The following is an 18,019-nucleotide window of genomic DNA, read 5'->3' as shown; positions in this document are numbered from 1 at the left end:
TGATAAGGGTGAGATATTGATGAGACAGTTAAGATATGTTCAGTACACAACAATGTAGATCTGAGGATAAGAAATGTTATTAGGACTCGAAATATAAATTAGAACAAAAGATTGAGATGGAGATAGTGAAAAAAGAGAGAGAAAGAATAATATAAAACAGGGAGAATCTTTGCTTTTCTTATATGAATCCCATCTTCCCAGTAAGATTAAGAGTTTGCTAAAGGAAACAATCCAAAATATGCTTCTTTTCTTGTACATTAACATGGCTGAACACACAGAGGAGGCACAGTAAGATTAGCTAATGGAATGGTTGCCCTAAGCTTTTCAGGACCCCTGCTCAATGCCCAATTATCACTTTTTTGACTTCCAGGGCCAAGCTCCCTTTTAGCCAATCAAGAACTTTCCTGGTTACTTGCCAGGTTCTGGTGCCCCACTTGCTTTATAACTTGAACCATTTAAGAGTGTGATTAATTGATTTACTCAACTGAATCACTTTACTCCCACTTAAAGTAAGAGACAGGATGTCCTGCTACTAAAGGAGGTGAGAATAAATTTCAAACAATCAATAGGCTTTAGACTAAGTGTGAAAAGTACATGGAACTGGGGTAAATTTACTCAGGAAGAATGTTCCCATAGGCTGATGAAATTTGTTCTAGAGGTCATATTCCAGAGGTTATCTATAAATACCAGGAAAGAGTTTCTTTACTCTTGTTCCCCACCAAATATATCATTTAGCTGGAATGGTACATTTGACCAACTTCTAGAATAACTTCAGTTTCCAAATGACTTGATATTTAGAGATTACTTTTAGGACCAACCAAGTTTCCTCAGGCTATGAGAATAATCTATTATATACTACTGAGGCAGCTATATAGTTCAGTGAATGAAGAGCTGGACTTGGAGTCAGGAAGAACTGTGTTCAAATCCAGCCAGAGAATCACTAACTGTGTGATCTTGAATAACTCACTCTCTATTTATCTAATCCACTGCAGAAGGAAATGGCAAACCACTTCAGTAACCTGACCAAGAAAACCCCATATTAGGTCATGAAAAGTTGCACATGACTGAGTAACAATCACATACTATTAAAGTGTTTCCCATTATGCAAAAAAGGATAATTCAGAAGAAGATGATGATGATGAAAAAGAACAATAGCAACAACAACAATTTTCACCTTGCTAAGCTTAATAACAGGATGTCATGATTATAAGTATTTACAAAGATTACCTGATCCAATCCCTACTTGAAATTTGAGTCACTTCTAAATAATCTATATTTCATACCTTTTTTTACACAAGACATTGGGGAAAACATTTTACATTTCTTCAGTTAGGCAGGAGAAAGACGATAACCTTGTCTCTTGGGCTTAATTTGTTGTGCCTTTTCCCCTTCTGCTCATTTTCATGGGAGAGGAAAAGAATTTGGAAGTTGAGAAACTGGAAACTTCAAATTTTAAAAGCCCTTGACAATTTTGGAGGAGAGGGTAGCATCTAATATGGATGCTAAATATAGTTTAGCCATCATAAATTAAACAGAGAATTACATGAACTTTGGGAGGCTGAATCAGAGAGAAAAACCTCAAACCCCCTTCCAATCCTTTCCCTCATTGGTAAGTTCTTCAAGAGCCCTTCATTTTGAAGGAATGGCTGAGGATTTATTCATTTTCTGATTGTGCTTTTGACTTCAAAACCATGGCTTTGCCCAGATACCTTCATTCTTCCTTCCTTGACCCTTTCTTGAGCTCCCCTTTGTGTGATGTCTTCCATTATTCCAATGTAAGCTCTTTGAGGGCAAGTACTGTCTTCCTTTTTTCTATCTACATTGTTTAGCACAGGGACTGGCATATAGTAAATGCTTTTAAAATACTTCTTTCTTTGTATTTCTTGCTTTTGGTGAATAGGAAATAGGTGATAAAATAAATTTAAGTCTGAAGACAGTGATTTGCAAAAGATAGTTCTGTTCTAGAGTCCAGTGAGTTTGCCATCTAGAGGAAGGACTCTTCTGGAAAAGAAGACCCAATCTAGTCAAGATTCTGAGACAGAAAGGTCCCTTCTTATGGGAAAAAAGCTAAGAAGGAACTCTTCTACACGATCTTAAGTGAATTATAAGGTCCTATTTTCAAAAACTGAAAACCCCAAATTCTTTATAAAGAAATCAATGGATTTTAATAAAAAGTGATGGCGGAGCCCACTCTGCCTTCTGAGAAAGAGATAATGCTCTTACCTAATCTATAAGTAAAGAGTAGCTCTCCAGTTTTGTGTTCATGTAATCATGCATAGCAATGGTCAGAATTAATAATGGGACTGTGAAAAAATGCTGAGTAGTAGCCAATGAAATCATTAATGAGCAATACCTTGCAGAGGTTGCATAACAGAGACACCAATTTACATAAGATCCACTTGGATGGGAGAAGTGCACTGATCTCACCAGAAGACATCATCAGTCCTGCAACATCAGAGGCTTCCCTTTCAAACATATTGGCCAACCATATGTTAACTACATGTGTGAACCCCTCCATGAAAATTTCTCAATTCCGTTCATTCTTCTCACTGATGGGATATGTATTTGTGAGAGTATGCATCAGGCTAATTGGAAAGATATTTGATTGTTATTTTTCTTCATTTTATTTATTTTTCCTTAAATATCTTTCATATGAATTTGTTGTGAAGGTTGACTGACTAATAAAAGTAAACACACTAATGGGGGCTCAAAATTTATGGTTTTAAGTAGATATAAACTCATAGAGTACCTTGAAGCTAGGATAGCTTTATCTAGGGGACTATATGCAAGTGCTGCATTATTCTTGTGGGCAAGATGGATAGATATAGTCTAGACATATCTTTTCATGATTGAATACAAAGAGTAATCATTAATAGATGCCATTATCAGGAAGTCAATTTAGAGAATAATCACTAATGAAGTACTCTAAGGATTTGACTTTGGCTCTGCACCATTCAATGTGTTTATTAGTAGTGTAGACAAGGACATAGATTCGTGTCTATTTAATTTGCAAATAAAGCAAAATTGAGTTGCATAGCTAACAAGATGTATAACAGAGTGAAGGTCTCAAAAACTCAACAGAACAATGGGCCAAATTTAGTAGGAAAAATTAAGTAAGGATAGATGTATATTTGAGTTTTAAAAGTTTACAAATATAAAATGAGGAAAACATAGTTTGTATCTTAAAAAATCTGGAAGATCTTAATGGACTACAAGCTCAACATGATTGAACAATGTTAAATGACAGATTAGATGTTTGGTATCCAGAGAAGAGAAATAATAATTCTTTCCCCTGATCAGACTACCCAGACACTCTTAACTTTTTGTGGCATAGAGATACCACTGGGTGGTACAGAAAATAGAATTGGATTCAGGAAGACTGGAGTTGAAATCTAACTTTGACATTGTTTAGCTGTATTTCCTTGGGTAAGTCACTTAATCTCTGTCTGTCTTAGTTTCCTCAACTGTAAAATAATAATAGACCCTAACATCCTAGGAGTGTTGTGAGGATCAAATGAGATAATATTTGTAAATCGCTTAGCACAGTGTCTGGCATATAATAGGTGCTTACTTCCTGCTTTCACAGACCCTTTTGGCAATTGGTTGAAACCCCTCAGAAAAAAAGTTTTTAACAAATAAGAATACATATAATTACAAAAAAAATTAATTATAATCAAAATATTTTTAAAAGAAGTTCACAAATCTTAAGAACCTATGAATAATCTTGTGTTCAGTTCTGGTGACATTTTAGAAAGGATATTGATAAACTGAAACATTTTCAGAAGAAGGATACCAAAAATGGGGGAAGTCCTGAAGATCATGCTACAAATGAGGGGACCACTCTAGGCTATAAAGGAGAAGACTAAAGGGATATGATAGCTGCCCTAGTATCTAAATAGTTAGCATAAAAAGAGAGAGCAAAATTGTATTTGACTCCAGAAGTCAGTAACAAAAGCAATGGGAAGCAGATTAAGCTCAATGGAAAGTATGAGCTTGAAAATATGAACTGCTAAGAATTAAAGGGGCTGCCTTGTACTCATTCCTGGAGATATTCAAGCAGAGAGATACTGCCACTTGTTGGAGATGTTGAAGATTAAGATTATATTAGATGTCTTTTAAAGTTCCTCCCAGTTCTAAGATTCTATAGTCCCCTGTCCTCAGGGAATCCTACACACACACACACACACACACACACACACACACACACTTGCATAATTGGGGAGAAATGGCCTCTTCCATTGAGAATTCCCATTCTAGGGGAGGACATTGCTTTCCCTTCAAGGAGTCCTTGATATGAGGGGGGAAAGACCCTGATCCTGAGAAACCTCCAGGGAACTCAAATCTTCTATCCATTTCTCCTCTCAACCTTTTCTCCATTGTTTTCCACTCCTTTCATATTTCCTTAGTTTCAAGAATGTTTTTTTTTCTCCCTCTCCCTCATCTTTACCAGTGCCAACTCTATTCCTTACTCTGTCTCAGATCAGGCTAATCCGAGCCTCTCCTGTCCAGTACTGTCTTATCTTTCTCCACAGCCAGAGCTCATGCCGGGGCAGGATTTAACTGATAAGATTTACATTTTTATTGATTTTCCCTCATTTCCCAGCCCCTCTGTCTGCCAGCAAGAAGACCCTGTTACTCTGAGACAGGCTCAGTCTGTGAAGTTATATCTGGATATGCTATATTTCAGGGTTCACAGTCAGTGACAACTCAAGGACAATCCTCTGGCTTAAAAGGCAAAATAAATTGAATAAGTTCTTCTGGTCTTTTGTGTCTGCATCTGTAAAATGGGGACAATAATTTCTGCCCTGTCAATTTCACTGGGATATTGGAAGGAGAAGGAAGAGAAGGAAGAGAAGAAAGAGAAAGCTTTTTATAAACTATAAAATCCTTCTGTAGATTAAAAAATCCACTTCCTGAAATCACAAAATGATAAATTAGAAAGAAATCTTAGAAATCATTTAGTAAAACTCCTCCATTTTCAGAAAGAAATAAAAACCTAAGAATCAGAGAAAAGAAGTAATTCACTTGCTCAAAATTATACAGCTAGTGTCTAATCCAGTGTCGGGAAGACACTGTCTTGTGTCAAATGCTAGAAATGTAGATACAAACAGAAAGGAAGACAGTGAGCTTGTGGTCAAGGTCATCCACTGTATCCTGGGCCACTGCCAATCATCTTGACTTTTGCCTTGCCACTTATCTTCAATTACTACTGGAAGAGATCGTGAGGTTGACAACTTGATGCAACTGTGTCTCACTTAAATCCAATTCATGAGTAAGTCAAGACATCATCTCATTATGTCATTGGTCCTCTTCAAAAATGAAGGACAAATAACAACATACAAAGAAGACAATACATACAAAAAGAGCTGAAAATGGGATGAGGCAAAGGAGGGAAGAATCAGAAAAGCCCAGATATGGGATTTAAATCTAGAAAGTCAGAACCAAAGACAAGAGGGAAATGAAGGCTGATCACTCTGTGCATCCCCCAAAATGGAGGTACCTTGAAGAACTCATAAATGAGAAAAGAGGGCTAACATCACAGAAAGAAATTCTGGGATGAGAAGGCCCCAGGGAAGGATGAATATTCTGGAATGAGAGGCCAGAAGTGCTAAGGAAAGTCCCAGGATAAGCCAGCAATTGAAGCTTGGTATTAAACAGTCAGAAGTGGAATGAAAACTAGTAATTCAGGCTCCTTCCCATCACTACAATTCTTTTTGTAAACTACAAAGTCCTTTAAAAACAATGAATACCTTTTTTTAAATGACAAAATTCTTTATAAACCTAAATAAAATAGTTTCATGTACTCTTGTCATAATGCTATCTGGAGATAGTCTGAGGTTAGGGGCTGATATGAGGTACATCTGGGGAATTCTCTATAGTACAGAAAGATATTTTGAGAGCCAGGAAGCAGAAGGACGTGGCAGAGAGGACTTTGCTTGAGGAGGGTCATGAAGTATCAGGTCAGTTGTACAGAATCACAGAACAATTACCAGAATTGTAGTGGAAGCACGGTTCAAGGCAGGAGTATGAGTGAGCAGCAAGATCACCAGCACTCAGATTCAAATACTAAACTATCTACTATAAATACACAAATTAAAAATAAAGTATATGTGATTAAAGATGTTATCTGCATCCAAAGAATAAACTGATGAAGAGATGTATAGAATAGTTTTACATATATATGTACATATGCCTATTTGTGTCTAATGACAGGCATTTCCAGGGTAAGACTAGGGTAGGAAAAAAGAATCAAAAAGAGAAAAAAAGAAAATTACATGATAATTTTATTATATATTAATTATATTGTATTAATTATAATAATGTATCACATATTAAATATATTATACCTAATATATAATATATACAATACTTACATATTTAAAAAGAAAAACAAGTTGTACACAATAGATTCACAATTTCATGTGCAATCATCTTTCTAATATGCATTATGGAAATGCTTGTTTTATTCCATAAATTACAAATAAATTTTAAAAATTACCTGTCAACTACACAATTTTTTTCATCTTGGACAACTGACTCATATATTCACGAGATCACCTTTGAATTGACAGGTAACAAAGTACTTAGTACCATGGTAAAAAATTATGAATCGGAAGGCAGAAAATCGGATCTGTTTTGACAAACCACTAGCACACTAAATGGCATTCAGTAAGTCTCTTTAGTCTTCTTTGTTCCTCAGATTCTTCCTCTGCAACTGATGTAATTGGATTAGGTAATATACCACCAAGCTCTCATATTCTTGATCCCATGTTTTCAAATTCCTTTCAGCTTTGGCCTACTCTTATTTATCGATGGATGTACCTACTTGCTTAGTGTGACTACGATAATTCTGATTATTATTGCTAGCATTTGTATAGTGCTTTTATGTTTGTGAAGCACTTATTATACTCTTTTATGCTCCAACTAATTCTGAAAATATTATTTTCCCAATCTTACAATTAAGCAAACTGAAGCAGAGAGAAGTTATATGACTTACCTGGAGTAACATAGCTAGCCAGCATGTGAGGCTGGATTTTCACTCAAGTCCTTTTGCCTTTGGGCCCAGAAATATATCCACATCTTACCACTATCTCCAAATAGCAAAAGCACTCTCATGGTATAGGAGAATTTATTCTGCTTGTTCTTGGAACACAAAACTAATAGCATGAGTAAAAGTCAAATGGAGGTCACTCTAAGTCAACAAAAGGAAGAAAATTTTTAACAATCGATGTGAATCATAAGACTAGATGCACCTCTGAGACCTCTTCCAGCTCAGATTCCAGCTGTGAATCTTTGATTCAAATGAAATCATTCTGTTCAGCTTCTCTCAGTACCTCCAGCAGAAAGGAAAGGGAATTGCCTCCAAACCATTAGATTCAATAGCTTCTGGATATGGCCCACCTTTTCTCCATCCCCTCTTTTCTCAATGTCTTTGTCCATCATTACAGGCCCAGTTCTCACCATGTTCCCATTTTCTTCTACTCCTAATTATCTTTCACATACACACGCATACACATGCCTTTGTTAATCTCATGTTTCTTACTAGGGAACCTCTCTACCAATTCATTAATTCAATTAGTCATATAAAACACAATTTCTGAGTGCCCACTATGTGTTTGGTGGCAGAATTGATGAAAGGGAGGGGAGTGCAGAAAGATAGCCAATTAGTGACAGAATAGGGACTCAAATAGCCAAGAATGTCAGGCATAAGACAGAGATAAATAGGGGATAATTTCTGCTCTTAAGAAGCTCATAGTCTTGCAACACAATCCTCCATTTTGTTCATACTACTGAATAAAAATCTCATTCTCTCAAATAAACCTTGCCTGAATAAACTGAATGGATGGAGGTGGGAGTGGGATATCATAGAATTTAGGGTCTGAACACCTGGCTTTAAACCTCAACATGTGATTATGGGAAAGTTATTCAGTCTTTCTAGTTATTCATTTCTTATTTTCTTCACCTTATTTTAAGTGTTGAGACCAGAAGACCTCTTCGATACTATTTGTTATTATATGTCAAGCATTGCGCTAAGCGTTGGAGACACAGATTCAAAAAGCAAAAAATTCTCTGCTCTCAAGGATTTTATATTTTACCAAGAGAACTTAGCACATATAGTAAAGTTGTTATCAAAGAGGAGCATCTTGATATAGAAAGTCATTATATGGTGAATGCAGTCCAGGAATGTATTGTTGATTCGATTATTATTCCTGGAATAAAGAGGCAGACGGGAGGAATGAGTGCATTCTCCAAAATAATAAGATAACCAGACTGCAGTGTGATGGATCTGGGTGCCACTAGATATGGCGAGCTTTCACTAATAGGAAATAAAAGTTTCCAGAGTGGGGGCTGGAGTGCCAGATCTGAAATCAAGGCTGGAGCACAGTAAGAAGATAACTTGAGTGTGATTTGGATTCATTTCTTAACTCTACCATGAATTACCTGTGTGACCCTTGCCAAGTCACCTCTCTTTTCCTGGCCTCCAGTTACCTCATCTGTAGAATAAAGGAGTCAGGAAGTCAGAGATTGAGTTAGATGATCACTACTAAGATCCCTTACAGCTCTAACAGATTATGACAAGAGCAGGCTGTCAAGATGTAGAGGCTATCCAAAAAATCAGGACCATGGAAAGCGACCAAATTATAATTCTGCTTTTATTCTAAAGGGAAGGATGAGAGTTGTTATTTTTTTTTTAAGACTCCTTTTACCTGTATAATTACTGCCTCCTTGTTTCCTTCTGATTAAAGCCCTAAACATAGGTTTTATCCTTATTCCTTTCTCCCCTCTTTGTTGATTAACTCAATTTATACATTTTGATCTGGGAATGCTCCAAAATCCTTCATTTTAGAAATCTCAGAAACAGAAGGGTAAGAAGAACAGGAGGCTTTCACTATCCTGACTGAAAGATAGAGGAAAAGTGGTATAACTAAGAAATATGGAAGAATCAAAAGGTCAGGGAGTTTGTGGGATATGTTGAAACAAGGGGAAGTAATCAGAATCACAGAGATAGAAACATTAGTTCACAAATATTCATATTATTAAAGTTTTGTCTTTCAAAAAACCCTGTGAAGCAAATTGTGAAACATGATTATCCTCATTTACCAGATGATGAAGATAAAGTTGAAAAAGTTTAAGTGATGTAACCATAGTCACCAGAAAGTATAAAAGCATGGCATGGAACTAGATCATTGGATTATATATACTAGGACAAGATTTAGGAAGTAATCTTAAATATCATCAAATCCAACCCTCTCATTTCAGATGAAAACTATGAGAGGTATAGGAATGCTAAATGACTTGGTCAGAGACATCCAGCTAATAAGTTCTCAAAGGTAGGATTTCAACCCACATCTGATTTCCTCTCCTGATTCTAAGTCTGAAACTCTTTTCTAGCATACTACAAAAAAAGGGATACATATCATAGATCATCTCATCCAAAATCTTGATCTGAAGCAAGAATGCTCAGTCATCCTCCAGATTCTGTTTAAATACCATTAGGGAATTCACTACTCCAATAATATAATGATAGAGTTGGAACTATTGGGCATCATATTTTAATAACAAGAGACCTTAAATAGCACTTAGGAGGCTTAGATTTTAGTCCTAGTTCTGTGTCTAACTCATCATGTGACCTTGGGTAAGTGACTTCCCTCTCTGAGCATAATGTTTGAAATTTGTAACTGACCTCTAAATCCCATCCAGTTACAATACCCTATGGCTCTAAAGCTAAATGGGGAATTGAGTGGTTTGAGTCCACTATGCAGGTGGATTAAAGGCCTAGGAATGCCCATGGGAATCATGAACAGAACAGACTTTTCAACTACATTTTAACAGAAACCTTAAGCCCCAGAGGCCATTAAAGAACTGACTCAGCATCCTACAGGTAAAGAAAAACAAAGTCATCACCAGACCATCCATCTGGCTTAATTTCAGATCCCTTTAGCTACAGAAGATTTAACCTTTTCATGCCTTAGCAGAGAATCTTCCCAGTTTTCTCTGACCAAACTTTCCTTTCCTTATGATCAACCTTCTGTGATAAAGTCTCTACATACTTGGAACAAAAATGGTCCTCAAAAACAGACATATAGTCTATTGTGGAACCCAAAGGCAACAATATTACAATTTCATAAGACCTTCCAGAGCCTGTGTCCCCTGGCACAACCTCTGAAAAACCAAGGTCCCCTTACAACCATGATGAATTATTGGTGGAGAATTTTGGGAGAAGAAAGATGGTCTAAACATAGCACAGCTATAGATGGGTTGAAGAAAAGAAAGAAATCATGGAACACATGAGAAAGAATCTTAGCACATAGAAAATGGATTGTTGGAGCAAAAAATAGTAAAGCTTGAGGGGTCCTTAGAATATCAGAACCTGAAGACAATTCATTGCAAACCCTTGGTTTTGCAAATAAATTAAAATTCAGAGGAAGAAAGAGACTTATACAGAGTAGAAGTCATGCTCCTGACTGTCAACCCACTTCCCCTTTACCCCTCACCACCTGCCTCTGTGGCTGGGAGAAACAAACAGATGTTGTTATAACAATTATCTTATTAATATCTTTTCAGGAAAAAAGTTCCCTTGGGCTGTAGTCATACAAATTGGTTCCTTGTTTCCCCTCCTCTTTTGTTGAGAAGTTTTAATTATTGGATTGACTCAGTGTGTGACCTTGGATGAGTGCCTTCTCTTTTATGGGCCTTGGTTACCTACACAATAAAAATAAAAGAATTAGAGGTTTTTGGAAGGGTAAATGTTGAAAACTATCTTAGCATGTATTTTGAAAAATAAAAAGCTATTATTTTAAAAAAGCAGTTATTCTTGTAATTTAGGTCTCTTCCAGCATAAATGTTAATGTTCTGTGCTCTAAAGCCTCCAACTCTAAATAGCTCCCTAGCTCTAATATTCTATATGCTAGACTCTATTCTTTTAGATCCTGAAATTCTATTCTATTTGGCCACACTCGAGATGGAGGAGATCAAAAGTCAAAATAGCTACATAGACTAAATATGATTAAGGCAGTAATGGGATTCCTACAGATCTCAGTCTTGATCTGAAATGTGGGAGACCTATTGGAGAAAAAGGAAACTGGCAGGAAGGAGGTTTTTGTAAGAAAATGGAACACCAAGCAGAAAAGTAGATTTAACTATTTCAAGAATAATGATAATTTTGTCTCAAATTTTTATAATTACCATAAGATTTGCAAAGTACTTTCTTTATCATTGCAAGAGGAACAGGACAAGGAGTAAACTCATTTTATAGATGAGAAGATTAAGGCTCTTGGAAGAGAAGCAATTTGCCTTAAGTCACATAACTAAGAAATGTCAAAATAAGGAACTAAACACAAGTCTTCTGAGTCCAAAAGCTAAGGCCTTTCTACTACACTGCATATACCTTTCAAATTTTATCTGAGGTTTTCTTCCTTTTCTTTGCCTTTCAGGACCTTAATGCTTGGTCACCCCAAAGCCACTAGGGGTGAACTGCATCTGTCTTGCACTCCTGATACCACTAGTCCATGTCTGGTCTCCAAGATTTTCCAGTCTCTAGATCTTCTGGCCTAAATGCAATGGACTTTTCTCAAGTTTCATTTTCCTTTGTAGCTTTTGACACATCAAAGTCTTTTCACTCTTGGCTTCATTAATATTTTTTTCCCTTATCACTCTTTCTTCCTGTAGAAGTGAATCTTTCCTTTGCCAGATTTTTCTCTGTCTTCTGTCACCTTAAACTGGACATTTTCCAAGACCTGTCCTAGACCTTTTTTTTAAACCTCACATTCTTTAGGTCCATAATATGATGTGTTTATCTTCCCTCAAACATTTCTTTGAATGTCTTGTTCTATTGAGGATGTTACCATCCTTCTAGTCACCCAAGTTCATAACCTCAGGGTCATATTTTACTCTTAATTATCCCTCCCCTTCCCACCCAATTCCATTCAATGGCCAAATTTTGTCAATTATATCTTTACAACATTTCTAGGATCTATTTTCTTCTTTTCATTGCCATGACCACTTCCCAAGTTCAGTTCTCTTTCCTGGACTATCACAATAGCCTTCTATATAATTGGTCTTCCTGCTTCTAGCCTCTTTCCTTTCATCCTTGTACAGTGGACAAATCAGTCTTTCTAAGATAATGATCTATCACATCCTTGCTCTGGTCTGATAGTACCAACAGCCTATTGAACATTTCCATTGGGATGTCCAGTCAACATCTCAAATTCAATACATCTAATGTCCAATCAAATGTAACCAATTCCTTTCTCTTAAACTAGGTGTGATTCTTAAATTTTTGTATGATGGACCATTTTGACAGTCTAGTCTATAGAACCTTTTTCAAAATAAGGCTTATTCTTATAATTAAAGCTTTTTATTTTCAAAACATATGCATAGATAATTTTCAACATTCACCTTTGCAAAACCTTATTCCAAAATTTTTTCTTTCTTCGCTCCACTCCCTCCCCTAGACAGCAAGTAATTCAATATATATTAAACATGTGCAATTCTATTCATATTTCCACAAGTATCATGCTGCACAAGAAAAATCAGATCAAAAAGGGAAAAATGAGAAAGAAAACAAAATGCAAGCAAATACCAACAAAAAGAGTGAAAATATTATGTTGTGATCCACACTCAGTCCCCACAGTCCTCTATCTGGGTGCAGATGGCTCTATTCATCATAAGACCATTGGAACTGGTTTAAATCACCTCGCTGTTGAAAAGAGTCAAACTATCAGAATTAATTATTGTGATAAGCTTGTTGTTGTCTTATACAATGATCTCCTGGTTCTACTCTTTTCACTTAGTATCACTTCATGTAAGTCTCTCTAGGTCTTCTGAAATCATCCTGCTGACTATTTCTTATAGAACAATAATATTCCATAACATTCATATACCATAACTTATTCAGCCATTCTCCAATTGATGGGTTTCCACTAAGTTTCCAGTTTCTTGCTACTACAAAAAGGGCTGCTGTAAACATTTTTGCTTAGGTGGATCCCTTTCCCTCCTTATCCCTTTGGGATACAGGCCAGTAGAGAAACGGCTGGATCAAAAGGTATGCACATTTTGATAGTCCTTTAGGCATAATCCAAATTACTCTCAAGAATGGTTGAATCAATTCCCAACTCTACCAACAATGTATTGGTGTCCCAGTTTTCCCACATCCTCTCCAATATTCATCATTATCTTTTCCTGTCATCTTAGCCAATCTGAGAAATGTGTTAGACAACCTCAGAGTTGTCTTAATTTGTATTTCTCTGATCAATAATGATTTAATACTTTTTCATATGACTGAAAATGGTTTCAATTTCTTCATCTGAAAATGGTCATATCCTTTGACCATTTATCAATTGGAGGATGGATTGAATTCTTATAAATTTCAGTCAATTCTCTATGTATTTTAGAAATGAGGCCTTTATCAAAATCCTTGAATGTAAACATTTTCCCTAGTTTATTGCTTTCTTTTTAATCTTGCCTACATTAAATATTATTTAATTATTATTAAATTTATTTTTTAATTAATTTATGCAAAAATGTTTTATTTAATATAATCAAAATTATCCATTTTGTATTCCATAATGTATACCATTCTTTGGCCACAAATTCCTTTCTTCTCCACAGATCTGAGAGGTATGCTATCCTTTGTTCTTCTAATTTGCTTATAATATCATTCTTTATGTCTAAATAATGAAATCATTTTGACCTTATCTTGGTATAGGGTATTAGGTATGGATCAATGCCTACTTTCTGCCATACTAATTACCAATTTTCACAGCAATTTTTGTTAAATAGTAAGTTCTTATCCCAGAAGCTGGGGTCTTTGGATTTATCAAACACTAGATTATTCTAATCATTGACTATTGTGTCTTATAAACCTAACACATTCTATTTCTTAGCTAGTACCAAATGGTTTTGATGACCACTGCTTTATAACATAGTTTTAGATCTGGCATAGCTAAACTACCTTCATTTGCATTTTTTTCATTAATTCCCTTGAAATTCTTGACCTTTTGTTCTTCCAGATGAACTTTGTTTTTATTTTTCCTAGCTCTGAAAAATAATTTCTTGGGAGTTTGATTACTATTACACTGAATAAGCAGATTAATTTAGGTGGTATTGACATTTTAATCATATTAACTTGGCCTACCCATGAGTCTTTTTTTATTTTTTCAATTGATTAGTTCTGACTTTATTTGTGTGGGAAGTGTTTTGTAACTGTGTTCATATAGTTCCTGACTTTGCCTTAGCAGCTAGACTCCCAAATATTTTATATTATCTACAGTTATTTTAAATAGAATTTCTTTTTATAGCTCTTGCTACTGTACTTTATTGGTAATATATAAAAATGCTGATGATTTTGTGGACTTACTTTGTGTCCTACAACTTTGCTAAAATTGTGAATTGTTTCTAGTAGTTTTCAGTTGATTCTCTAGGATTCTGTAAGTATATCATCATATCGTCTGCAAAGAATGATAATTCGGTTTCCTCATTATCTATTCTAATTCCTCTTCCTTCTCTTATTGCCAAAGCTAAAATTTCTAATACCATATTGAATAGTAATGGTGATAGTGGGCAATCTTGTTTCACCCCTGATCTTATTGGGAATGGTTCTAATTTATTCCCATCACATATGATGCTTGCTAATGGTTTTAAATAGATGCTGTTAATCATTTTAAGGAAAACTCCATTTATAAAATAAGGTTTTTAAGTACACAAAATAAAACATAGGATTATAAAGGAAACCAATTACACTGCCAAATCATTATCACATTTTTAAACTACACAATATTCATGGATCCAAGTTCAGAACCTTTCCCCCAAACCCACCTCTTCTCTAATCCCAACCTCTATTATACCTGTTGAGGGCACCATTATCCTCCTATCCCATCAGTGTCACAGTATAGGAGGTATTTTTTGATTCTTATATCTCATGCTGCCCCCATATGCAATTAGTTGTCACATCTTATTGATTCTATATCCATAATATCTCTTAAAGCGATACTTTTCTCTCTGTTCACATGGCCACTATCTTAAATCATGTTCTCATCACCTCTCATTGATACTACTGTAATCATTTTATAATTAGCCTTCCTTCTTCCAGTCTCTCCTCTCTCTATCACACGTTCCTATGGCATAGCTCAGTCTATGCACCTTCTCCGCTCTAAACTATCTACTACTGATGGCTCCCTATTGCCTCTAGAATAAAATGAAAATTCCTTCATCTGGTATGCATGAACCAAATAACAACATTGCATCTATATTACTTTAAGGCTTACCAAGTAAACTTCTCACAACAATCCTTCTCCTTTCATCACCTCTCATTGATATTACTATGTGATTTGGCAAATCACTTATCCTCTGCCTCAGTTTCCTCATCTGTAAAATGGGTATTATAACACTAGCACAGTTGTTGTGAGTCTCAAACGAGATATTTGTGAGGCACTTGGCATATGTTAGATGCTTAATAAATCCCTTTCTTTTCCCTATAATCAGGGAGATAATTAATAGAGTGCTCAACCTAGAATCAATCCTAAATTCAAAACTGAACTTACTAGCTATTTGAACTTGGTCAATATACTTAATGTGTGTTTGTTTCACTTTCTTCATAAGTAAAATGGAATTTAAAATAGTATTTACCTCTCAGGATTGTTATAAGGATCAAATTAAGATAATAATTATCAGAGTTCTTAGCACAGCACATAGTGCTATAGAAATGCTTATTCCTTTTCCTTTCCTTTCAGTAACCATACACATATTCAGTTCTGAGCTACAATCAGGAAAATCAGTTTTAACCAGGGTGATTTAGAGTTCAGTTGCAAATATGAAAGAGGGCAGCAGGGAAAAGATTTGGAACAGGGAAACAACCCATCATCCAAGAATGCAAATCTGCTTGTTGTAATGCTGCTATTTGTAAAATAAAAAGAGTATCTCTCAAAGCCCCCTTGTCATCAAGAGGCACAAGGAGGAATTTGAGAAGGAGTGGTGAGGAGGGGCCAGCCCCTGGGACTCAGAAGCACAAGCTGGATTTCTTGTAATGAATGAGGAACTCAAGTCACCAATGAGCTGGGGCCTGCTCAGCCCTGTCGCCACAGCTTGGACTTGACTCAGGAGGAGAAGATTAAATTAATTAAGTGGAGGAAAAGGAGGGGGCCTGTCTGACCAGAGCAAGGAGTTAGGGAATAATTCACTTATGTAACCAGGGATTGGGGTTTGTGCTTGGCAGACAGGGCCCTCTCAGGCAATGAAAACTCCTAGGGAGAGAAGGGAGAGGAGCTTGGCTTTGAGAGCCTGTGAGAAAGACTGGAGAGAGTGAAGGGGGAAATCAAATGGTCATTCAAAAACATCCCCAAGCAGGTTGTTACAAAATTCAGTTACACATTTATTAAGCCCCTGCTGAATGAAAGAAATTGTGCTTGGTGCTGGTGATACAATGACCCCCAAAGTATCTCTATCCTCAAGGTGCCATACTATAGTGAATGGGGCAATAAATAGTGTCTCCAGAACTTAGCATAGTGCCTAGAATATAGCTGGTGCTTAATAAATGTTGCTCAATTAGTCGAACATTGAGAAAGTGTGAACTGGGCCATGTTCTACTCTTAGTCATTCAAATGATTCTTTTATCATGTCATCTCCTTTGTCTCATCAGTACTTCTTAAAGTTTCTTAGAGTCTTCATTTCCAATCTCTGTATAGCCATTTCCATGTCTGAATATAATATAATAAAATGTAAGGTAATGTAATATACGTATAAGAATACCTTGGCTGAATCTTGGACCTACTTCCAGATCGAGCCGTAACCATGGTCTCAGTATGAATCATTACTTTTGTCCAAAATTGAGTGATGATTTTGCCTACACACTGAGACTAGTACCCAGCCTGAGTTCTGATATGGTCTCGGATGGAGCTATGCAATCCCTGACTGAACTCTACCTTCCCTGCAGACTGAGCCCTGATTCCAGTCCCAGGTTGAGCTTTGAATTCATCCTACACCAACCCCTGATCTTGGTTCCAGAATGGGCTGTGACCCTGGTCCTCTTTCTCCCTCGATTATATAAGTATGTCACTAGTTACAAAACTATAGCTCACAGCATCTGTCTAGTATTTAAGAAGGGAGCTGTGATGGGATGGGAGAAGAAGAGGAAAGAAGAACAGATCAGATTTACCTCCTGGTTCTCAGGATATGCAATTCTAATCATCCTTTCATCCAGATCAGCATCCAACTGAGGGCAAGAGACAAGCACAGAGCCATGTGCTCCCTGGCATACCAAGAGATAGCAGGAATCCTAAAGCTGCTTCCACCCAAAGTCAGAAGTGGCAAAACTCTTCCTGGGAGCCTTGGGACAGTATCATTCACTGCAAATCCTCTGCAGTCTGGGGAACTCACAAGGTGACATCATAATCAAAGCATGAGCCTGTTCTCTAGGGAAACCTGAGCTGGCCAAATTCATCCTCAGAAAGGTGGGCTAAGAGGGTTTGGGTCTGTTGGTCCATAACTTCACTCTAATTTCACAAAATGGTGAATGAGCCAAAGATCACTTAAGGGTATCTCTCATAAGTATCTAATTTTAAGGCTAGGATTTAGGTCACACTTGTTGTCCATGTTAGCCCAGGTAATAAAACTGGAAAAAAAAAGTACCTGAGTATCTTAGTAAATGTAAGCTGAAAAGCAATCAACAGTGGGATGTAGCAGTCAAAGTCTACTCTCTTAGCCCACATTAAGGAAATTATAGTGTCTACAGCATGAGATTTGACAGTCTCACTCTCCTCTGTCTGAATCTGACCCCATCTAGACTATGGGATTCTATTCTAGGACCATATTTTGGAAGGTACTTGGGACAAGAATAGTGCATTCAGAAGAGAGAAATTTTGGAGACTATGTCATTTGAGGATTAGGCAAAGGGATCAGGAATATGAGACTGGAGGAGAAAAGATTTAGAAAAATTAGGATTGGGGTGTGGGAAAGATGATTAAAATAGTTACTTATAAATATTTAAATGATTGTGATAAAGAATAATAATGAATTATGTTTA

The 18,019-nt window shown here is 36.3% G+C and overlaps 1 long non-coding RNA gene across 1 annotated transcript in view; it reads right to left on the bottom strand.

Moving 5' to 3' along the window:
• The window catches only part of LOC127555076 (uncharacterized), a 36,408-nt gene extending 19,109 nt beyond the window's left edge, over positions 1-17,299 (bottom strand). Inside the window, exon 1 of the long non-coding RNA XR_007952151.1 lies at positions 17,153-17,299. This is a non-coding gene — a long non-coding RNA (uncharacterized LOC127555076). The remainder of the gene's footprint in view (positions 1-17,152) is intronic.
• Between the last annotated feature and the right edge of the window lie 720 nt (positions 17,300-18,019).

Source organism: Antechinus flavipes, chromosome 3 (assembly GCF_016432865.1).
Source record: "Antechinus flavipes isolate AdamAnt ecotype Samford, QLD, Australia chromosome 3, AdamAnt_v2, whole genome shotgun sequence".
NCBI classification, from domain to species: Eukaryota; Metazoa; Chordata; class Mammalia; order Dasyuromorphia; family Dasyuridae; genus Antechinus; species Antechinus flavipes.
The sequence above is the reverse complement of the archived record's forward strand: the minus strand, read 5'-3'. Positions and strand labels throughout refer to the sequence as shown.